Source organism: Pseudopodoces humilis, chromosome 21 (assembly GCF_049639895.1).
Source record: "Pseudopodoces humilis isolate 2021_Gansu_Grassland_sample_001 chromosome 21, ASM4963989v1, whole genome shotgun sequence".
NCBI lineage: Eukaryota > Metazoa > Chordata > Aves > Passeriformes > Paridae > Pseudopodoces > Pseudopodoces humilis.
Window position 1 is genome coordinate 4,163,782 of NC_142220.1, and position 24,748 is coordinate 4,188,529.

Genomic DNA, 24,748 nt, shown 5'->3' on the forward strand with positions numbered 1-24,748 from the left:
CAGAGTGGCAAGTCTTCCAGTAGCATGATGTTACCAGCAAGTTATTTCATCTGCTTTGTTTTTCCCTTCTTTAAAATGGTGATGGCAATACTGCCACCACACTCAGAGTGCACCATAAAGACAGTGATGCTGAAGACAGCAATGAAACCTGCATGGAGCTGGTCCAGCTTGCTGGGTTTCTTACCCTGTCTCACTTGCCCACGGGCCAGTGTTTGTCGCCTCTGAATACATCTCCTGGACTGGACATGGAACACCAGGCACACTGATGATCTGACACAATCCACAGGTATTTCTAAACTGCTCTACTGCAATGAAATCTGCACCCCTGGGCAGACATTTGTCATTTTGTTTTCAGCATTTTGTTATGTTAATAGCATTTTATTATCTTCTGATGATAAAGGACTGAGCCACACTGTAGTGCTGAGAGAACACATTAGGGACAGATTTGTTCAAAACATTCTAATATGTAAATGAGCTATTAAGAGAACATAACACTCCATGAACCTCAATGAATGTTTATGTATAATAGAAATACAGGCAGTGTTAGGAAAATTGATGCTATGATTTCTATTCCACACTGAGAAATCACTTGCAGTCTTTAATACACGATGACACAAACCTAATTTGGGATAACAACAAATACAATTCTTACCGTATTACATGCCTCAATTTTCTAGGTATCATCCTTACAGAGAGTGTCTAACCACAGCTGAGATCCAAAAGTCATTACTCTTAAGGAACCCCTTTCTCTCACACCATATACCTTACTGGTTAACCTCTCTAATTACACAACAAAATGTTTTACAGCCACAAAGAATCTTGAAACAGAGTGCATGTGAGTAGCTCTGAATCTGACCTCACTTGAGAAAGGATCATTGCCTGGAATTAAGAAGTTTTCAGAACTTCCTCAGAGTACATATCCCAAAAAGACAGTTCACAGCAACAAAAACTACCTTCCCCTATTTTATCTTCAAGCCAGAAACCACCAAAATCCTGGTGAGCTTTTCCTCTGCCAATCTACACCTTTGGATGCACCAATTGTTTACACACACAACACCCCTAGAAGAGTAATTCACGTTTCTTTTGTCCCTCTTAATGCAACATAGCAGCTGACAGTGAGCAAGTGCCAGAATCATAAGACCAACCTCTCTCCAGTCTCCTCCACGATCTATGGATATGTGAGACCTGAGAATCTTTCATTTGGTTACTTAAACAGCTGACTTCAACAGGATTTCATTTCCCTCCTTCCCTCTGATGCTGTGTTGCAAAACAAGACATTTGGCTGGGCCCACCGATCTTACAACAGTCTATGGGGAATCCCACACAGTCTGGAATACCATGGGAACAGAGAGCAAGGCTAAAAATATGCCGAACCATCTGTTCACTCTACAGTGATTTTTTTTTGTGTTGTTCTGGAAACAAAGGGTTAATGTGCTGAACTGTTTTCCTAAAACCACTGATTCACTCACTCGCTAAAATAAGCAGGGCTGCATTAACACCTTCTCCTCCACAGCTAACAGAATGGAAGCCAAGGCTGCCTGGGAAAACAAGGCTGTTAGCAAAAGCTGTGACAAGCTGAAACGAGGCTCAGCCCATTATCGTCCCCATTAGCATAAGTCAAATACAGCAGAAAATAGTCAGATCACAAGAGACACAGGAGGCAATTGGTCATGTGGGTGCAGCATGTTTTCCTTTAAACAAGGAACAGGAAAATGTTTGCATAACATCAGGCTTATCTACAAGTGCTGCATTGATTTTCAGTGAAAATTTTCTTCCTCTCTGCAGCTTGTGGTGAGTGTGATGGTTCTCATCAGTACATACAGGGAATTTCCACAGAATTATGTTTTTCATGGCTCTCAGTTGGGAGACATCAGACAAACAGGATCTGCTCTCAGAATAATGATCATGTTTTGTAGTAAAACTGGGGAGAGAGCTGGGGCCAACAGTGCCAGAAAACACTTTCTTGGTGCCTTCCTTGCTGACACAACTGCATTTTAATTGAGGTGTTATGGTTTGCAAAGAACAAACAAAATACTGAAGGCCAGCAGGAAGAAGCTGGAGAGGGTGGGGGGACCAGGGCAGGTCAGGTAGGTTGGTTCAGCAGCAGCTCAGACATCAGGGAGTCCCCAGGAATACACCAGTGAAAATACAGTGCTCAGAGCTAAACAGGAGCTGCAGAAAATTCCCCAAACGAGAGCCAAAAGCCGGTGCTGAAATCCAGGCAGCTGCTCCAGACTGCATGGCAGACACAAAACCTGAACAAGGCACTTTTGTGCCAGCCGTATGATGGCACTTCACTTGCTCATCTCTGATTCACAGGTCAAAAAACACGGCTAAGTGCAACAGCACGCACAAGATATTGTATTTTTTACAGTTTTGTTAGCAAATCCTCACAGACTGGATTTCTAGCCTCAAAGTTACAAAGCAAGTGTTACTCTTAAGACAACCACTTCCCTTGACTGTGCGCTTTATTGTTATATTCTCTCCTTAACACACAAAGCTAACCCAGCAATATGCAACCAGCACACAGCGCTGTGCTTCACACACAACATCTACGTTCAGAAATAATTTAGTTTTTGGTCTGAGAGCCAGCCAGAGGCCTGCCCAGAGCAGCACAATTTGGGCATCCTCAGGTCTCTCAGCCTGGTCTCCTGAAATCAGTTTTGAACCCAGCTATTAAAAGAGGATGTGGTTGGCTTTTGGCATGTTCACAGATACAGAGTGTGAAATGTAGGCCTTGAGATTTGATCTCAAATGAAAAAGCCTGAGCAGCAGTCCTGAAATTAAACTGAATGAAAGAAATTTCATGGCAAATTAATGCTTTGACACAAATCCTGGGAGGAATGAGTATGGGATGAATCCAGCTCAGGGAGACACACATTAGTTAAGATGACAAACATCAGGCAGAAAGGTATGATTAAAGGAACAATATTCCACTTAGCTGAAGGGAGAGATCTTAACCTTTAGAAAAGTGTGGCTGGGAGATAATGTCCTTCCCCGAGGACCAGGGAAGGAAATGAGCAGTAAGTGCCACTCATTACAGTGGGATAATTACCAAGTCTGGAACAGGGTGACAGGTTTGAACAGCAGCTGACTCCTCTGACGTTAGGAAAAGGCAAGCAGGGATAAACAGGCTGTGACAGCAGGGGATGAGCATTAGTCGGGACTGTCAGTGCTGAGATGGGGGAGCAAGAAACCCCCCAACCAACAGCAAAACTACCCGGGGCTGAGGGAAGGAGGGAGCCCTTCCTGCTCAGCTCGCACAAGCAGCCAGATTCCTGACCAGAGCACTCACACCGTGTTAATATTTCCTAATTCCCCCCCGTGCCTTGCTGCAGCTGCCAGCTCCAGGCAATGCGACAGCCCAGAACCCCCCTCAGACCTCACGTTCCCATATCCTGAGCAATCCCCCTATGGAGAAATGTGTCATTCAAACTGCAGTGGAGGAAACTTTGTATAAAAATCACAGGTAAAAATCCACATTGCTATTTGATCTTCACCGGGGGAAAGACGTTAGAAGGAATGATAATCAGCCAGCATTTTTGTGTAGAAAGGGACAGAAATACAAAGCCTGAATGCATAGGAAATGAATGCTCTACGCAGCCTTAGAAGCTGTACAAGGGTGCCTCATGCTACAGGACTGCCTGCACTGTGCATCCTCATTAGCCACCACAGCCTGGTCAACATTAGCACTTCTAAATGGTTACAAGGCTGAATGGTAGAAAGATCCAAAATGCAATACAAGAAAACCCACAAAGAGATGAAGGTGCACAGCTACGATAGGATTGTACTTTTGTGTTTTAGCAGTGTGCCCAAGGAATCTGCTATCAATTAGTCCTTGGTATTGTAAGGAGCTCAGTAAGGGAGTGAGGGACAGCATTCTCAGCTCCCTGTTCCCTGTATTGGAAAGATAGTATCTGACACAAAGGTGTTTTTCTCAACTGACGTGATTTCACCTTCTCTTCTTATCCAGAAACAAATGGACTGCAAAGTGTGCTGGGCCTGGGGACTAAGTAGGAAAAGGCAAATTTTGAAAAAGAGATTTGGGTAATGATGTGGTGACTTCCATCAGCTGGAAAATCGCATCTCTCAGGCTCAGGTAAGCAGGTCACTGTTCCCAGTCCAGCTGTCACTCAGGATAATGGTCACTTGAGAGGCATTTCTGGCCACCTGTGTGTGGGGCTGGACTGTTCATGCCTGTATGCACAGCATGGAGGTCCACAGGGCTGTTCCTGTTCTGTGAAATTGCTTCATTCTAAAGCCTTTTAAGAAGTTACTGTTTTGATCTTGCTCATTTCTACAGCTGCCTTTTCCAACTGCCTTTTAGTAGGGATGTAGCTTGCCTTTTCTGTCAACATGTGTATATTTGCATAGTAAATCCCAGAGGTATATGCTGATTTATTTTGATATCTGTTGATGCTTTGTGTATCAGTACGTGAATTAATTTTTTCCCACATTAAAATCAAACCAAACAGCCTGACCAAAAAAAAATGTCATTTTGATTTTTCCAGCAAATATAAGTCCCCTGTAGTTATTATGACAACATGTCACCACAGGGTCACAGACAGTGAAAATGACTTGCTTGGAAAGCAAAACCAACCAACCCTTTCAGTGTAAAAGCAAACAGGCACTGTGTAAGGGAATCAGGAGAGCTTCTCTTAGATGGACCCTAGAAATAAGGTCAGAAATGGTCACTATTATTATCACAAATTATTATCTCTAGAACATCCCCTACAAACACCAGATTATGTGCAATTCTGCTTTGGAGCATCTACACAAGAGGTGAGCGGATTGGTTTATCCTTCCCATTGTACCTCACCCCAATTCCAGGTACAACATAAAGAGTAAAACACTACTTCTAAACTAGCTGTATCCCTTTAAGAGTCAGACCCCAGTCTTGTCTTTTCAGTGCACAGGTTCCTCTTCAGTTACCAGTTTAAACACCCTTGACAATTTATTGATCACCTGTGAAATCCCTAAATTGGTAAAAACTGGTTACTCTGTGTTTGCCAGACCTTCCACAGTGCAACTTCTCTCACTCAGAGCTTCTGCTGCTGCTGCCTTCTCCCAGCCTGCCAAAGCTGTGCTTGCACCTATTTTCCTCCAACATAAAGATGCCTTGTAGGAGTTACAATCAAGAGGTGAGAGAATGCAGAAATCACAATAGATTTATACTGCAAGGCCCTCACCCAGCTGCATTTCACTGCAGTGCTGGAACAGAGAAGCTGGTTAACTGCTAATAGCTGAACATGTACAACCTCCAAAAAACCACAGGTTTTTGTGCTTTTCCAGTCTCTGCTGTGTGTTCCTTCTCAGAACATACCCAGTACAGTAATAAGGAAGTAATTTACCCTTCAGTGATAAAGCTCAGCAAAGCTCTGTAGCAGAGACACAGGTGTGAAACATGGGGTGGAATGCTGAGAGCCTGAAATAACAAAAGGAGCCTTCTGAGAGCACCTTTCACTGGACCAGTTCAGCAGAGGAATTCTCACTGGTGAGGTTTCCTCACCACAGACTAAAGCAGTTTCATGGTTTGTAACCATCTTCAGTTGAACAGATATTTTTACATCTGTCTCTCTGCCACTGCTGACTGTGGTTTCATAGAGGGCTCCCCACAGAGAGGGCTGATGGACTGAGTCTGCACAATGTGTTCCTGGACCAGGTGCCTTTTTGTCCATGTTTTCTTAAAGTCTCTCTATGAAGAGTCTGCCTGAAGAAGGAGGTGAACCTCAGGGCTGCAGCTTGGTCAGTGCATAGGGGGAAATGCTGAAGGAAAAATGAGCTGGTGCCAAACAAAATGCAGATGCCTCAGCAGCAGCAGCAGCAGCAGCAGAGAGATGCTCCCACCCCACTGCAAACCTCACCCTGTTCACCCTGAAGAGCCAGCAGCTCCCCTATCTCTTAATCGTCCTGGTTTGGACAGGATTCATGCAGTTCCTGTAAGATTAGGAATAACAGCCTCGTGGGCAAGGTGTACAGCTATTATAGAGATGGGCACCCTGCCAACACCGACTCTGGGATGGACCAGAGACAAACATAAAGTCCTGAATGGATGGCACCATGTCCCCCTCAGCTGGACAGCTCTCTGCAGGTCACTGTGTGACTGCAGTGGGATGGAACTGCATGGATTGCCAAGGATGGAGAAGGTGGAAGTGGTCCTGGAGATGCTTCATGGTGCTCTGGGAGCCATCTGGATGAATGTGACCTGGAACAGGGCAATTGCCATTCAAGTACACACACCTAAGCTGAGTCACAATGAAATGCTACACCTGATGACAGCTCGTCCTTGCTGTTCCTTCCAGGTGTGCACTCACATTTCTCACAAATAAAGGTCAATGCATTTTTATTAAATGACCAAGTGCTGCCAGACAGAGAAGCAATGAGGTGGGTATAGAGGTAGTGAGGCAGCCAAAGAACCACCACATCATCAAAAGTTCACAGGAGCTGGAATATAGCATGGAAATATGAAAAGAAGCAAAAATCTTATGTGGTGTTATATAAAATCCATTAGAAACACCAAACCCGGCTGGTTTGAACCTACTTGGCCTCTGCTCTCATCTACTGCAACACAGCTCCACAACTGCCATGCAGAGATGGAGAGATTCTAAAAGCAGAATAAAAATAAGCAATGCAGGAAGAGGGACAGAAGCATGAGGAGGAAAATGCTTCTCTGGCCTGGCTGACAGACTGGTCAGCAGCTCCCAGTGCCCAAGGAACACCTGGTTCCAGTCCTGCTCTGTGAACAGCCCAATTTCCTGATGGTAGACCATTTCTGGAATCTAAACATAGCCCAAATACATACGTAAGACAGGCAAGAAGGGGGTTTTAAAGTCTGAGGACGAGCCAGAATTTGTCAAATTCTCAAATCAGCCGAAAGAGAGCTCTGACATAAGACAAAATTTAGTTGTCAGTGAACTGATGTAGGACATCACCCTAATGCTAAGTCAAACACACAGAGCTCTAATTCAGTAACAGGGATATAATCCTTAGCTTGAGCTCTCTTATATGAGCTGTAAAATTGGAACAATTAAAAAAACCCAAAAAATCCTCTGGCTTCCCAGAACAGAACACCAAGCCAATCCAAAATCATGTTCTTGTATGTAAGGTTTCCTCCCTCCTCTGCTGGACTACTCCAGGGCTCAGATTTGAGTCACAGCATCCTGTCACAAGTTTATGGCAAGCTGGGAGAAATACTGCTCTTCCCCACTTCTCAGTCCCATTCTCTTTTGACAACAACATTTTCCAATTCTTGCACAAGTGGTGCCGCATAACTGGTACTGGGAAAAGTAGTGCACGTGCTGTAATTGTTTATGCAGGTTAATGTGGCAGCACATACAGCCCATTTCATTCAGCCACAGAGCTAAACTTATACAGTACCTGGGAACAATTTGCAAGCAGACATAATACCCAGATTTCATCTAACACTTTCAACAACTTTTATTTTATCGCTGACATTGACTTCAGGTTACTGCTAAGAGATGGGCAGATACGGTGAGAGCTGGAGATTAGGCATGAGATCCCACTAAAGCTGGCACAGATGTGTTGCATCCCAAATTTTGCCCTTGCAAATTGAAAATGTGTCCTGATAGAGCTAAAACCAGACAGAGAAGTCTACCTAGATGTGTAGATCTTCCCCAGCCACCTACTAGAGTAAAACCTGAAACAGAACAGCAACACGCCCAACACTGCAATTGTACCAGCTGTGAGATTTAAGATTGGCTGGAGGTGATAAGAGCAAGCAACAAGAACAAATTTTACTTCCTTCCCTATAATCAAAGCTTTTCTCACATTCCTTGTGCTGCTTTCCCCTAGTAAAAGTAACAGAGGACAGACATCCTGTAGTTCTCATATAATTATCAGTTGTCAGCTCATCTGAAAGACACCCAGAAAGGCTCCTGCTGCCTCAGAGGTACAATTAACTTGTTCTTCTCTAGCAAGCACTGCATGAGTGAGAGGGCTTGGAGGCTCTTCTTTCTCCCAGCAAATACATGACAGAACTGTGCTCAGTTCAAGCCTGGGAATGGCTGAACTGTTTTTACCTCAGTATTAGTCTCAGTCCTTCACTGCACTGTCATTGATTTGTATGGAAAATCAGTTGTTATCCTACAGCCTCAGACTGTGGTCAGTGCTGCAGCTCTGTGTCCTGCTCTGTGGATGGCATTTGCACACACTTCAGCCCAAGCCTTGCAGGGTAAACTGCTTTTCCCATATCCAATGTGTGCATGGGCCACTCAGACTCACAGATCTTCTGTGCTCCATTCAGAAGAACAAACACATTCAAGCACACAGAGAGGCTTGGAATCCTGCAGTCAGACATGCTGGAATTACAAAATTTGATTAAACTTCACCACAGCATACAATGAACATAATTTGGCTTATTTGATATAACAAACACCACCTCTGCTGCAGCTGATCAGATTTGTGCTGTCATTTCATAGGCTCCTGAAAAGTCCCCTTGGGCTTAGATGTTACTTAGTGCTCTCCAGAGTATCACTCTGCATGGCAGATTAATGCTCCATATTTATCCAAAACATTAGACCAACATCCACAGGTAATGTCTGGACTGCCCAGTGCAAGCCCTAAATATGAGCTCAGCACTGGATTTTGTCCTTTACAGCTTTTGGAATTAAGAGAGGGAAGCAGAGGCACAGGATATTGCAAACTCATGGCCTGTTTAAAGCAAGTAATGAGGGGTGCAGTGTAAGAAACCGAGGAGAATGGAATATTCAGAGGGTCATGTGGCAGCAATAAAACATCACATTCTGCATTACTATTGAACAGAACACTTTATCAGATACTCTCAGTAAACTGCACCACCTGCCCACCCCAGAAATAAGCTTTCACACACCAATTGCTGAGCAGAGAGGTATCTGCAGCCAGTGCCAAAACCACCATACATCAACTGCTCCTGGTCTTCAAAAGGGCAAGATTTACACACTAGACAAAGTCAAGGTAAAGCATTAATTAAATAAAAGTGAAAGTCTCTGAAAATTCTGCTTGGCATTTTTCACTTCATAAAGATAATGGAATAAACTCAGGACCTGCCAAAAGAAGAAAGGAAATATGCCAAAGACATCACCATCCAGCACACAGCCAGTGAGCTCAAATTCCAACAGCAGAAAAAAATGCAGCAGCAAATCCTGTACAAATAACTCACCAATAAAGATTTGGAATGAGGGAAAACATTTTAAGGATGAGCTGCTGAAGTCAAGCACAAACAGGGATCAGTGACACTGAAATCATGGAACTAATCTAAAGTATTTACTCTCAGAAGTGGAAAAATATTACAAATAGAGCTTTGAAAGTGCTGTATATTTCTAAAGCACTGGATTGCTGATGCAGTCTGAATACTGAGCGAACAAGGGCAGACCACACCTGCCTGCCACTGTCCCTTATCCAGATGTTTTGCTCCTGCTTGTCCACCAGAAGAGCTGATCCCAGCAGCACTCTCACTCTCCACTGCAATGCTGAGAAGCAGTCTATGATACTTAAGTCTAGAAGCCTGTGGGCAGGCAGGAATCTGCAATGTGAATGGAAAAGGTCTGTCAGAAGTGATGCTAGAATGAGAGTTCATCAGCCTCCCACCCAAACCCCATGGTTAGCAGCAAAGGGTGGGGATCACAAACAATGGCAGGAACCACTCTGACCATACCTAAGAAGAAATTCCCTGGAGCTGCTATTTTTGTGCGCATCCAGAAAAGCAAGAGTGGGAGTGAAGTAAAGCTCCCAGTTAGGGAGGAGGTAGGCTAGGATGTGACCACAACAACAGGGATCACTGCAGGTCTCCAAAGGATGACTGACACAGACACAGCTTTCCCCTGTGCAGGGCTGTGGGGCTGGGACCAGATGCTTAAGCGCTCCTGCACAGCACAGCTGGGCTGGCATCCACCCCTTTGACTGCATCCTATGCACAAAAAGAAGGAAAATCCTGGTCAGGCAGAGAGACTGGGCAGTTTTTCTACAACAGCTGTTCGTACCACATCTCTAAGAAGCAAGACAAAGAGACCTGTAAATATTTAAAACAGCATTTATTAATCACTCCCTTGTTTCTTCAGTATAAATGCTACTTAACTGCTTTGGGAATAGGCCTCCTGAGTTTTAAGTATAAACTGCTTTTTCTGTAAGAGAACCATTACAGGTATGATTCCATCAATCAGCATTTTATTCATGCTCAGTTATACCTGTGCTGAAGTAATGGCAAACAGAGTAAGGCCCTTGAATTATCCTTCAATCTGAAGGAATAAAATTCCTAAAGAGAATTCACTCATCTATTAACAGGAAAGGAGAAATTCTTATTTTGTTCTAGGTGGTTTTCCATGAGGTCACTAAAGCCTCTGTTTTCTTAAGTTCATGTTCCAGTGTTTTTAAGAGTGACAGAGGACAGACAGGTTCTCCCTCTTGTTATCTCTTTCATGCCAGTAAAAAACAGAGTTTGAAGCTTCTGGGGTTTCCAGCAGCAAAGACTAAAGATAGTCTAAGATGAAACACCTTTGTTTTTGTTTGAAAAGATCAATCTTACCACAAGAACAAAGACATGGAAAACATTTAAACAAGTGCTCTGCTTGCATTGAAAACTTTTAATTCAAAGGTCCAGGTTTGGCTAAGCCCAGTTCAGACAGAATTGTGAATCTTGCATACAATCAGAACTGTACCTTCCTTCTCTGCCACAGACACAGCAACCCTGTCTGTAAAAATGCAGACTTGAGCTAGATGTAAGGTTTTGTCCTTCCTGAGCAAGAAATTAGGAGGAGATCTGTCTTTAAGCAGTCAGTAGAGGTTCCAGATCCCAGCTGTCACTAGTAAGAAAAAGTAAACACTGCAGAAGGACAGGTACAGTAAGTGCAGTGATCACAGTGTTCAGCCACTGCTCATTAGTCTTTTGCATTTAGCAATGCAGAGAAATCTGCTGATACCCTTTGAAACTATTTCCATCCTTCTCCCTTCTGCACTGACTACAGCTCATCCATTAACATTTCTGCTGAGTGCCCTTTAGTTGATTTGAAAGTGCCAGGACTGATTGTTTGCTGAGTCTGTCCTATATTTTAAAATCCAAGCACGATTTAAACATACTGAACAGGGACCAGGAAAGGTACCTTATTCTCTTCCACTCTGTCCCAATGATTCTGACACTTATTAATTTTCCTTGCATCTATTTTTAGCTCTGTCCTAACCACCGTGGTCCTTGGTAAAGGATGCTCTTCTAGATACATTGCTGATCCTCTTCCCCTCCTCTTCAAGGTACCTGTGACAAATAGATTAAGCTTTGCTCTGGCCATCCTCTGTAGACACAGGGAACCCCCCTGCACTCAGAGGAGCTCCACAATGACTGTGGAAGATGACCACAGCATCTTTCTCTAATTTTACAGATTGTTTTCCAGGCAGCTGGTCAAGCTCTGGTCATGAACACTGGCAGAGAGTGAAATGGAAAAGCAACTTATGCCCACTTCCTCAATGGACATTCAGTCTTTTTACACCAGGAGAAAGTGAGATGCCACATTTCAGGTGATAGCTTCTGACAACACCCCATCTTTGATTTAAGAAGAAGATGGGATGGGGAAAATTTATATAGGAAAACAACATTTACAGACAACAAGAGTCCTGAGAGTTATGAGTAATTTGGCCGATTTCCTGACAGATACAGACATGACACTTTCACATGATGTCTGCTGTGCTGACTAATGCACCAAACTGTCACAATGTGTTGACAGACCTTCCCTAGTGAAGAGGAACCAGATTATTTTATTGTTAATCCTCCTACTGTAAATCAGCTTCATGGACTTGCATATGTGCTTTTGTTCCCAATGCACAGATTACTTAAGATGCAGACTGAACTACATAGGTGTGCACACAATCTGTACACCTGGAGAATTTCCTGCATATCATTTCCTGTTTCTCAGTTATTCTGACTAACCTGATTGCCCTTCACTGCAAAGAGCAGGGCTCTCTGGAAATCAGGAAGTGTATTTGAAGCTCACCTTAGGTGTGATGTATTCCAGCACGTTTTCTGCACCTGGGTTATTTTAAAAGGTCAGATACAATTGCAAAGTATAAATGGAGGGTACTTATATGAAAAACCTTCTCTTTAGCATTTTATTTTGTGGCATGTGTATGTGAGCTTCCTCACTGCTGTGCCTCAGGTAGAGCTTAGAGAGCCTTAATACAGCGATAGAGCAGTTTAATCTCCCAAATAAAAAGATGATTCTTATAATTCACTCTGGATTTTATTTAAATGTTTGAATATTTTATGCCAAACAGAAGGAGTCAATGGTTTCAGTCATCGTGGCTAGCACTGAGCTGTTGGCAACTAGAGCCCCCAATTCAATCAGAAATCACTGCAAAGGAACAGACAGTGTTTGCTTCTGGACCAAGTAGATGGTCAGAATATTTTGTGTTATCATCTAGTCTGACAGCATTATCTCAAAGGGTTGACTCAGACCTGTCTTGAAGATGCACTTTGGAACATCTTGATCAGCAAGCTTGTTTTCTTCCCAGCCCTGCTCTGCTATTCAGACTCCCACCTTGCAGGAATGCAGAGCAGTTTAGCCCCACTTCAGCAAAGCCACAAAACTGAACTGCTAGTTCAGAATTCTGCAGGTTCAAACCCCCTGTCTGTCAAAAAAACTTCCATTTTCTGTTTGCCAGACTTATGCCCTTGGAGTTGTCTCTCAAACCCGTGGGCCTTGCCTCACTGGGAATATTATGCTATAGCTTGGGAGGACTGATTCAATAATATCCTGGCATTCCACTCAAATATCTTAAACATTCTACACCTACTCCTAGTAGCTTCTTCCACTGCTTAGCTCTTAGAGATAACAGAATCAAACAATAAATTAACCTCTCTATTAAAGAAAACCTATAGTAGTGAATAGAAATGGCAGATTTCTACTCTGCTTGTAAAAGTTAAGAATGAAATACATGTTTGCTGTAGAATTCTGTAGTATGGATAAAACCCTAGAAAACTGTCAGTTTTTATATCCCTCATGCTTTCAGATTAATACCCAGTCAATCTGGTCAAAATGAATGCCATAAATCATACAGGACTTTTTGAGGCGGGGTAAATATTGTTTAAGTTCAACAAATCACAGCTATATGCATTCAGTTTGAGCCTTTTATTCAACCCCACTCTTGTTCAACAGAAGCCATCAATGCTTTTATCTTCACACACCCAGACCCTACTAACATCCCTGGGAGCACCCATCTCAGTGCTTGGCACAGCTGAGGCCTGGTTTTCCCTCTCCTTCATTGTCTTTACCAATAGTATAAATTCTGTCACATTCCAGACTATCCATCAGTGCCTGGCTACACCCAGGCAGAGGAGAAGCTGTGCAGGTTATACCAGACTTCCTTGCAACAATGCTCATTTTAAGATCTTTCTCTGCCTTTCAGAAACCTAACACCTTTTATTTTGTTCAGTTTGGTTTCCTTAGAATTGATCTATTTTCAGCACAAGTAAGGAAGCTTATCAAGCTTGTCAGCATCACAAACTCTGGAACCTCATGCTGTAATATCCGTGGAACACCAGAAGGTCCTGGTTGCACATAAGGACCATAAACTCTGGTAGGAAATGTGCTCCTCCTTTTTCCCCACTTCAGGAAGTGTTGATCATCCCCAGGGCTGCCTGTACACAGAGCTCCTGTGGCAGGTTTAATACACACTATACCTAAACCAGACACATTCCAGATCAGCCCTGTCACCTCTCCCACTTTGTCATCAGCTGTGATTCAGTCTTGGCACATGCAAAGCAGTGAAATGCTGTGCCCAGGAGAACTTTGCTGAGGTGCTGTGTAGACCCTTTTTGATTAAAGATTTTCAAAGAACTGCCAAATCCTTTTTCCTTATCCAGCTACCTTGAACTTGGATTTTCAAACTAATTCCATGGAGAGCTCTGGCAAGAAATCTCTATTGCAAGCAAAAATATCAAACTTAAAACACTTCATAGTCATGTCACAGGCTATTCTTAACTTGGGTAACTTTGCACCAGCAACTTAATTCCCTTCCCCACCACTTTTGTGAACAGTATTTACAAAACTAAGAAAATAGGAATTATTACAGGATGCAGAGTTGCTCAAGAGAGCCCAGAAAAGTCATGCATTTCTTGTCTATTCCTGCACAAGCACGGACTCTACAGTGCAAATCAATGTCATGACTCTGACTGAGACAGACAGGTTTTTACTATCTCAAACCTTGGGTCGATTCAGAAGACCCCAGGGGAGCCACCTTCTCCAGCATGAACTTAGTTGGTAAGTGCTCCATCAAATACTTCCTGTTACTGCACAGATTTGAGCCTTTTACCCTAAATTAAACCAGAACCTGGTGCTGCCTCCCTGCCTACAGGTCTAGGGTGAGCAACTGCTCCCAGACTGCTCTGCAAGCTCCTGGGAGATTTCAAATCCCCATCTCAACTCCATCTGATGTCCACAAATGGTGATAAGAGGACCACAAGCTCTGAGCATCAATACAGCATGGTAAAACCGGTCCTCTAAAGCCACAGTTGGTGTATCACACTATGGCATTCCTATTAGCAACAGCAAAGAAGAAGAAAAGCAGGGATGAGAACAGCACTGCTCTCTACCACTCCAAGACACTTTTTTTGTAACATTTGCTGACTGAGAGCCAGGGCTGCTGGAATCTGAGCCTTCATTTCAGATCTCCTACCATGTGGTAGACCCTGAATATTCATTATCTATTAAAAGCTTTGAAAGTGTAAATTCATCCCACAATCAAGTGAATTTATTCACACAGCTGAGTCACATTCATTTACAGCCTGTGACCTAAATCTATTAATCCGGCATCAAAAACCCCCAGTCTATTTTATTATTTTATTTTGGTAATATTAGTTGAGCAAAGATGAATATTTCAAAATTTTGTGGGGTTTTCCTTTCCAGCAGTGCTGACATACAGCCTGTATTGAGCCTGCTTTCCTTGCTGGTCCCAAGAAGTGGTGTAGACATTGCTCATGTTATCTGGCATGGAGTCACCCCCTTAACAGAGGGCATGAAACCTTCATGGGAATCACATCAGCTCTTTAGTTAAGAGTCTCTGAAGTGCCAAGCAGCAGATAACATGGGAACCTTTCCTAAAGAGAAGTGTAACTCCCTCATTAATAACAGAAAGCACAACAGCCAGTTCTGACAGAAGGGAAAATTGCTCTGTAGAGAGCAATGTGTTATTGTGTCTAGCACCTCCTGAGTCTTTTCCTAGGGCCAAGGCAAAATTTTACTAAATCTCTGTACTTGGGGCAATAAAAGCACATTTTCAAAAATAACTGGAGTATTTTAGAGCCACTGACTTTTAGCAGAACTAGAGAATCATTAAATACAGTGTAGGGGGTAACATTTAAAATGCCATTGAAATTTAATCTTTTGACAGCCTCTCCTTTCCTCCCCATTTGATAGCTGTGATATTCCTTGAGTCCATTGCTGATATCATAAATAGCCCCATGAGCTCCTGAAGAAAGATTGAGTTTTTAAAAGGTTGAAGTTCAGTCCTGTGCTGAAATTGCAATCACAATCTAATTACAGTGTTCACTGAGCACACACTTTGGGTCTTAAAATCCATTTCCATTCCAGGCTGGCAGTTTACTCCTAGAAATCAATTCTTGCATGTGGGTATTAAGATACACACAGGTACTCCCTCAAACACTGACACTGTTTCACAGGGTGCATTTCACCAGCATTTCCTTTGCATTCATTCACTGCTGTCCATGTTTGCAATCCTTTTGAAGGGAAAATCCTTCTCTCCCTTCTCACCAGGATCCTTCTGCCCAGCTGATTCAGGGAAACCACAGGCTAGAACTGATGGTGGCACACAGTGCTACTGACAGTAGGTTCACCAAAGTTAAGGAGGAGTGATGACTAACAGACTGATTGTAAAATGTGTTTCTATCAGCAGCAAGAGTGGGAGAGAAAACACAGGGGAAAAAGAAGAGAAATTAAAGTTGAAATAGTATTTGGTTAATTAAAGAAATACCTTCTGTGACTGGCACATGTGTTATTCAGTGAATGACACAACCTTCTAAGGCACTGTGAGCTGTAAAGCAGTTACACAGTGTGAAAAGGGAAGGGAGGTACCAGCTCAGTGAGGTTCCATCTCACAGGCAGTTCAAAGGACTCCGAGAACATGTCTCTTCATCCAAAATCACCCCTCCCAAAAGGCCAGCTCTGCAGCTTTGCTCTGCAGAGGGTGCTCAGCGTGGTGTTCTTGTGGGCTCAGAAAACATGTCTGGAAGACAAGAGTAAATGACAGTGTCTCTTCAGCCATCCTGTGCCATCCGGAAGTCTGGAAGATGAACCTGATGCTCATGGTCCTTCCAGAACAAAGTAAAATAGGGCAGGGGGTGGCAGGTGTGGTGTGGTGTAAAATCAGACCTAGTGTTTCACAACTGTTATCCATGGCAACCCTTCCCCCTGTAAAAAAGGTATTTGAAATATGGCTCTTTACACTTCTTCCCAAAATAGAGACATCAGCAATTTCTTGCTAGGGTAGACTCCTCCCCTCCTACTCTCTTCACCCTGTACCACAAATCCAGGGAAGCAGCTCTGCAACATCTATAAAATGCAAGCAGTGTCAGGCACTGAATTGGGAGCAGTGCCACCAAACAGAATGTATTGCTATAGACTTGCCACAGCAGCCAGCTGCAATAAAACCAAAGATCATTTATAGCCACATTATCCCACCGACTCAATCAAGCAAGCTTTTCACCTGAAATGTTGTGTAAATAATTTGTGTTTACGACCACTTAGACCAAGCCCTCCTTCCCTTCCAAACAGGTGCTATTTTCCTGTAACACAACCAGAGCTTAACGATCACCCTCACTTAAACAGGAGCACCCACCAAAAACACAAGCCATGGTGACTCCAGAACTGAAACTGTCCCTGAAGATGGAAGGAATAAATCCAGAGAATAACACAGTGAGGCCAGAACATCATGCATTACTTCAAACAGTCTCCAGTAAAAGCAGTACCCAGGCAGAGCTGTGATGCAGCAGAATGACAGTGAGGATTGCAGTCTGTTCATGATGCCTCCCTCAAGGCACCATCGATCCTCCTGCATTAAATATCCCTGCTGCCTGGTGCCCTCCTCAAACCATTCTGTGGCCCCAGGCAGCAGACTGAGAGCAGCAATTTGGCCCTGCTCGTGCCAAGGCACCAAATATTCAGTGCCTGCCCCAAAGAAACAGCTGATACAGAGCATCACCAACCTCCACCACCCACTCAGGGAGAACCAGACACGAGTACAATGAGGATGCTTCCATACACCAGGGTTGTCAGGCTTCTGAAAATGTATTTAGAAATGCCACAGGGGAAAGAAAATTATTTCTGGGAAAAGAAGTGCAATTTGCAGTAGTCAGGCCAAGTGTACAAGAAAAATACAGTAAGAAACCACATGGGCCTAGGCACACAGAAACAGCAATCTGTGCCATGACCTTTGGCAAAATGCAAGTAATTTGTGAATATTTGACCTTTGCCAGAGGTTATCTGGGTGACTATCTAAATCAAGAAACAAATGATCTGCATCTGCCAGCATCTGCACCATGACAGTAACTTGACCTGTGCCAAATTCTCTGTACATAGCAAATTGTCTTTTCACCCACTGGAAAGACATCATGAGCTTGGTTACAGCCAAAGTTTCCAATCTGGCTGGTGTTCAGAGATCCTCTAGAGTACCAGCAGAGTCATCTGTCAAGGTGACTACAGGACACAAGAGAGGCAGCCGGTTATTGAGAAAGATAATAATGATCTGCCACCCCCAAAGTCACACTGGCACTTACAGATGCATTGACCTTCCCAAATGACAGCTGTCAACAGCAGACTGCTCAAACCAATTTCATTCTTTCTCTAAACAAGCCACATTGGACTGTGATTGGAAGCAAATATCACAGCACTTTCCAGTGAAATGCAGCCGACTGTGTAGAGCAGTTTGTGTTTGGCAAAGGGCACTCAATTCCCAGGTGAGGAGTCAAGATGCAGTTTTCCTCAGTGGAAACTTCCATGCCTTGTAATTGCTCAGCAGGAAAAGCAAAACTGACATTATCAAAGCTCCTTTGGAGATGTGTCCCAAAGCACTCCTCAATTCTTTATTTTCAAGCAATCCCAAAGAGAACTGAGGAATGAAACACACAATTCACTCTTCAAGCTGGAGGCTAAAATTCACAAGTTTCCCCCACATCTGGCTGCAATAAATGAATCATAGCCAAACAAACATACATGGACCATAATCCTAAATTCTCTTGTACCACACTCTAAAGCTGTTCCTGCTTCCTGCACAAACTTGTTACATGTGGTTGGAAAGAGAAATCTTGACTTGAGTCCTCTTGATCATGGGACAAACAGTGTGTTTTATTGTTCAGAACCTTCTTACACAGCGCGTTCAAAGCTCCTGGCTCCAGACAATTTATTGTTCAAGGCTTTAGCACTGCCCAGCTCCTTGACCAGTGATATGTCTGCTTTGTGGATTGAACATGACTGGCTGAGGTTTCTGCTTGGGTCTGAACCCATCCAGGGACTTGTTTTACTTCTAGGCTGGTTGAGTTTGGAAGTCTGATATGGCCCAATTTACCTGGCCTCAGTTACCTACAGGCTAGCTGCCTTCGACACAAACTCACTGATTTTCTCTTCCTCCAGGTTACATTGTCTAGTCTGTTACGTGGTTTGGGATTATTCATGGTTTTGCTTTACTTGTTGCTCTATTTTCCCCACAGATCTGGATTATTGTAACCTGAACACATCTCCAATTAGACAGAGAACTGAACAATGTATTTTCCCTTCCTCCAACATCCACAGTCTCTGCACTCGCTCAATACATAACTTGGTAAAAAATTGATTTTTCAGCTTTCTTACTAAGTAAAGGAAATCAAACCCATTTATTCCTTTTCATGTTTCTCAGAAGAAAGTGGGAAAAATGCTTTGTGTTGAGCAAAATTTTATGTTTTGGAGCATTTTCACTTGTTGTTTGCCAAATATTCCAATTAAAATTTTGTCAATAAAAAACTAGCTTCAAATGAAATCCATCAAGATATCATACTTACAGAAAACCCCAAAAGGTGAAGCTAATTACATTCCTACCTCTTTAAGGCAAAAATAATGTACCAGACTCATAAAACTCGTAAAATTCTCCTGCAGGTTTCTCCTGTTCCCAGTAGGTTACAACACTGAGAAAATTTGCCTTAGCAACATATCCAAACATACACATCCTATATATTAGGTTTATAACTGCCCATATAGTCACTACTAAACTAGCAAAGTCACCAATATTTTAGAATGGTTTCTTAAATCTATTAATACCATACAAACACATGGAAAAAGCTGTTTGCATGTTTGTTTGGATATTTTATCATAACAACACAAGTGCCACTGGTAAATAATATCTCATGTTCCAGAAGCCATCTGGATCTCATCGGGGAGGGTCAGCTCATCTGGAGGTGATGGAACACCACCAGAATGTCCCCCAAAGGGGAAAAAAACAAGTTTGACAATGCAGATGTATGTATGATGTTATGGAATACTTGAAAAAAACATGTATGTAAGTACTGAAATGTCGATCATTCTGAAACACCCCCCATTTCACCAGGCCAGTATCCTCTGCATTCCAGAGCACAGCATTCCAGTACCTTCTAATTTCAGGAATCCTAACAGAGAAAAGTCTCACCTGTTTCTAAGCTTTTCACTTGACCCCCTAAAACCATAATGCTTCACCCAAACTAAACTGTCAAAGCAGCTTTAAAATCCAAGGAGTACACTGTAATTTTTCCAGTGCCTGCATTTTCTGCCCTGTGCATGGACCCTGTCTCCCTTGCAGTACTTTGACCCCACAGTTCAGTCCTGTCTCTCATTCTGAGGCTGAACATCCTTCAGAACTGAAATAGATTCAAGGCTTAGGAAGGAGCCCTGCTATTTATGGTTTTAACTGCACACAAAATGTGAAACCACACACATAAGTATACAGGAACACTTGCATTCTCTCCAAGTGAGGCTCTTCAATTGCATCTTGAGTAAAAGGATATCATACAGTGCTTGGTTTACACTCACATTGCTGTTGTAAAACCATATGTTGAAGTAGTAGTGATTGTGTCTGATGCTCTCTTTTATCATTTATGTGCTTAATCACAGCCCTCACTGAGTTACCCAGTTCAGGGATGGGTGTTTACTCAGCAGCCTGTGCCAGGATCTAGGTCTGAGATCATGTGTGTGCCCAAATACTGAATATTTTAAGAACTGTTAGAACTCCTGAGCAGACAATCTGATGCAAAAATCAGATCAAGGATTTAAAAATGTTTGTGAATATCAGTGTTAAAATCACATAAAATTAATAGGAAACTACTGCTAACTGCACAGAGAATAAAAACATTAAACATTATAAGGCATTTGATTTGTTTCCACTTCATTGCTACAAAAGCACTGCTGCTGATAATGAGTCAATTGTGCTAAATTGCAGGTAACAATGCAATTTAGAAGCCAAAAAAAATCTGTTTTGGGGATCACCCCCACCAATACTAGATGGCAGTGGCTTGTTCTCCCTCCAAGACTTACCCTTCCTTCCAGTAATTTTGTTTAATTTGCCTTTCAGAGCTTAATCATTTTAGAGGAATAAAATCAATACATGAGAGAAATCTGCAATCCTCAGTAGGATTTGCAAGAGCAAATTTCTGGAGAACATGCAGGCTTATCACAGACAAAGAACACCAATTTTACAACTTAACAGCATGGACTGAATCAGGCATGGAGGGAGAAAAATTTACATAGAAAATATCAGGCCTTGCCTGGCAGCTGAATGTTTTAACACACAACTTACATATGTTACTTTCCATACTGTACTGTCTTCTGGGCTTCATTCATGCCCTTTTTTATTTTTGCATTTAATGATAAGTCAACACAATATCATTGTACCTGCACTAAGTGCAAACACTGAGGTAGCAATAAAACACAGTCATTTAAATATCAAGAACTGCTATCAAAATTTATTGCCTTTCCTTTAGGCATTAAGAACTTACTGTTTCAGATCACTGACTTGTATTGCAAAACATAGCAACAATCAATTCTTAGCTGTCCCCCTCAGAGCTCTTACCTTTGAAATGCAAACATTACATAACAAATTAAACTCATGAGTGCACTGCAAACCTACAGCTCCTCTCTCCACCACACTGCTTTGGCAAACGTTTCATTAGCACTAAGTGCCAAGCTTGCTTTATGTCAGCTGTTTAGAAATACATGCTTACTTTCAGCATATACCAAAAGGCTATTTTTAACATACTCACTGCTAGTTCATATTGAATTAGGGAGGCTACAGTGGCTGTACCTTGACTAATCCATAAACTGAGTACCCCACTGTTCCACTTCAGAACTCTGCTTTTTTTCCAGTAATTGTAAATTGTATTAAACATCTGGGTCATTAGCAAATAGAGTTTTAAGGAATCTGAATGTGTGGCAGCCTTGCTGCTGCCTAGAAAACACTGTCACATGGGACTGCTCCTTGTATCCTTGTTAATGTCTAGGCAAATATTTTATTTTTTTTTCAATAATTATTTTCAGGAAAAGCAAAGAAGTATGCCCTTATGAAAATGACAGTATTACTTGATAACACCCTTTTATTTCCATGTTTCAGTGCCAAAGTCTCTTTTTCTCAGGGCTGCAGACTCAGTTACCAAGAAGGTATGAGCTACTCTGTCATTGTGCACACTGACAGGAATTTTAATTCCTTTAATTTCTGGGTGCAACTGAGTTGCAACACTACAGCCAGGAGCCTGAAATCCACTCAGACTCCTCAGAAAGACTCCTCAGGTCTTGGGAGACATCTGACAGCAAGTCAAAATGAAGCACCAGAAGTGCCATTAAACTCAGCCACAGCCACAACCTGCTGCTGGGCCAGCACTTGAGGTTGATGCCTTTAACTTCAGCCCTGAAAGGGGCTGATGATTGAAATTAGCAACAATCTCCCTATAACAGTTTCTTTTGGCCAAAAATTTTCATCTGTTCATGAGAAATTTGTGAACTCATTTTTAGCTATTTCTGTTCTACACCACTAAAAACCATTGGCTTTAAGTGAATTACTGTCCACTCACATGAATAATTGATATTGGCCTATACATTTTATTAGCTGCCGAATCTCCCTTTCAATTGTGACACTACTTCAGGTTGATGAGCAGATCTCACCATGACAAAGATGAATGTGTGAGCCCTTGCATGATTTGCACACCTCCAAAAGGTGTTTACCTGCCTCAGGAAGAAGTTGTCAACACACTCAGCTTACTTCACTTGTTGCTGAAAACTGAGTGTGGAGTTTAAGTAGAATCTGGCATAATGCAACATCAACTGGCACTACCCTGAAATACACATTCACAAAATCTGCTGCCAGAACTGGGGCTTGCTGAACATGTCACTCACAATGCTCCCAGACACTTGGCTGCTACTGCAACTCTTTTCCCAGTAAAAGGGAACCAGATGGTGAGCGACTCTTGGCATTTCTCAGTGTTATGTGAAGTGTTTCTTTAGCTAGTGAGCACATGCCATCCAGTCAAGTCACTTTGGAAACAGCCCGTCGTGTCTTTCTTCAGATTTCTACACAAACGGCAATGGCAAACACCCCATTCACAAGGAAAATCAGACCCAAGCACGGAACCAAAAGTCTCAGCTAGGAGTTTCTGTTGTCCTGGAGACAAAGAAGCCTCTCTGAGGGATTTATTTCATCCTTTGATCCTGTTACAGCCTCCGAGTGTTCAACTGCTCATCAATGCCCACGGAGAAAGATTGATGGAGACAACTCAGTTAAATGTCCACAGTCAGATGGGATAAACGGAGGCCAGAATGCCCAACTGCCTAAAAGTACAAGTTCCACAACTGTTTGTATATGCAAACAGTGCTTGACAGCCAGTCAGGTCTGCTCTAAATTCAGGAATTTAGAGACCTGATTCTGCTCCTGGCCCTGCCAAATCAATACATCCAAATCCTTTTTTCCTCTAGTTGAACCACATGCTTTGCAGCGCGAAGCAAAAGCTTGCAAGCAAACTTGCTAGAACCTATTAGAAGCAGAGGTTTCAAAAGCCCATTAAAAAATAAAACAGAAAAAAATATAACCAGAAACATTAAAGTCTATTATTTTGACTGTGCAGGTAAGGACTGCTTTGCTTGAAGGGTAAGCTACTGCCTTGCTGCAACGTTTTTGCCTTGGGGCAGTTTTCAGAGAGTTGTTATCTTTCAGGAATAATAAAATTCAGTGTGTTGACTACACACCACACACACACAAGAAAGAAAGAGAAAACAGGACAAAAAAAGAAAATAAAAAAAAACAGAAAAGGCTAAATGTCCTACAAACCCTACTGAAGTTAGTACCAAGAATTTGTAGACTCCAAACTTTGGATGGTGGTGGCTTTGAGGAGGTAGAGAAGAGCTGGAAAGCTGTGTGTACCCTTCAGGCACAACTGAAGGGACAAATACTCTCTCATTTCATAGACATGACCCCAGGCTACTGTTGGTAAGTATCAGAATTACTCAGAATAATATTCTGTTTATATTTGATTGCACATGAGGGCAAATCAATCTTTCACTGATGCCCATGGAAAGATTTCTTTTGAATGTAAAGGGAGCTGAGGTAGATAAGGCCCAAGAAGTTTAGCATAATCAAAAATAGAAGTTATTTTCATTGACAGGAAATATGTTCTAATATGTTAAAGGGAACTGCTCCCTAACAGTGTCTTGTCAGTTTAATTTCATGAGATGCATTTCCACACACAAGTTGGGTAGGTTCCTGCAGATGCAAGATTGAAAGCACTGTGTTACCTGGAGAGTAGATTCTCACTATCTCCAAACATCAACTGTGATTCATCACACAAAAAGTTCACTTTTAACAAGCCTTTAAACTAGAGTAGTTCACCTACAGTGGTTGTTATGGAGTAAATCTCCACTTGGAAAACTGATTCTGTATTTCACTAGTAAATCTCTTTGGGTGATTTACAAATCCCATTTACTCAACTGCTCCCGTGAAGTCCAGGGACTTCCAACACCAACTACACGAGGCACGAGGCACGGGGAAGTAAACCAGAACAAGTCATATTATAACACTAGATAAAGAGGTAAGAGATACAGATAAGACTTCTCTGTCCCAGTTTTACAAATACCTTATCAAACACTTCCAGTTACAACTGAACAAAATACAAAGCAAGCATTTCTCACCACTGGCACTCTCCTGTGCCTGCCCAGCAAAGCAGCCCATCCTGAAATTATCACTGACAACTGGTACTTTTCTAGCGCTGTCTTTACTGGGATTTCCAGTTTTCTCTTTCTCTCCATTCAAATATTTTTCAGCTAATTTTCTACTCCAATATTTAATTTCTACTCCAATTATTTTCTACTCCAATTCACTCTAAGCTGATGAGATCATCACCCAAAACCTCCTTTGCATCTTACAGAATACCCACTCCACTCTTGCAGCCTGAAAGATTTCTAAAACCAAAAAGGATTGTTATGACCATCACTGTCATTCATCCTGCTGCAAAACAGACAGTGGAATTTCATCAGTTTTCCTCGGTGCTGCACAAGAAAGCCACTGATCTGCCTCCAATTAAACACAGTAGTGCAAAAAGCAATTTGGATGCAGTTTATCTGGCAGTAAGGATTTTAAAATACTTCTATTAGTTTCTATAAAATTATACAAGAATCAAATAAACCCCAAATCAATAAAACTTGTTACGATTACTCATTTCTCCTTCTTATTTTGCTTGTTAAAACCATAAACTGCAGCTTGTCATTAAGAAAAT

The 24,748-nt window shown here is 42.3% G+C and overlaps 1 protein-coding gene across 2 annotated transcripts in view; it reads right to left on the minus strand.

Moving 5' to 3' along the window:
* RAB11FIP4 (RAB11 family interacting protein 4) overlaps positions 1-24,748 on the minus strand; it is a 112,178-nt gene that overhangs the window by 85,933 nt on the left and 1,497 nt on the right. The gene's annotated exons all lie outside the window — the stretch shown is intronic.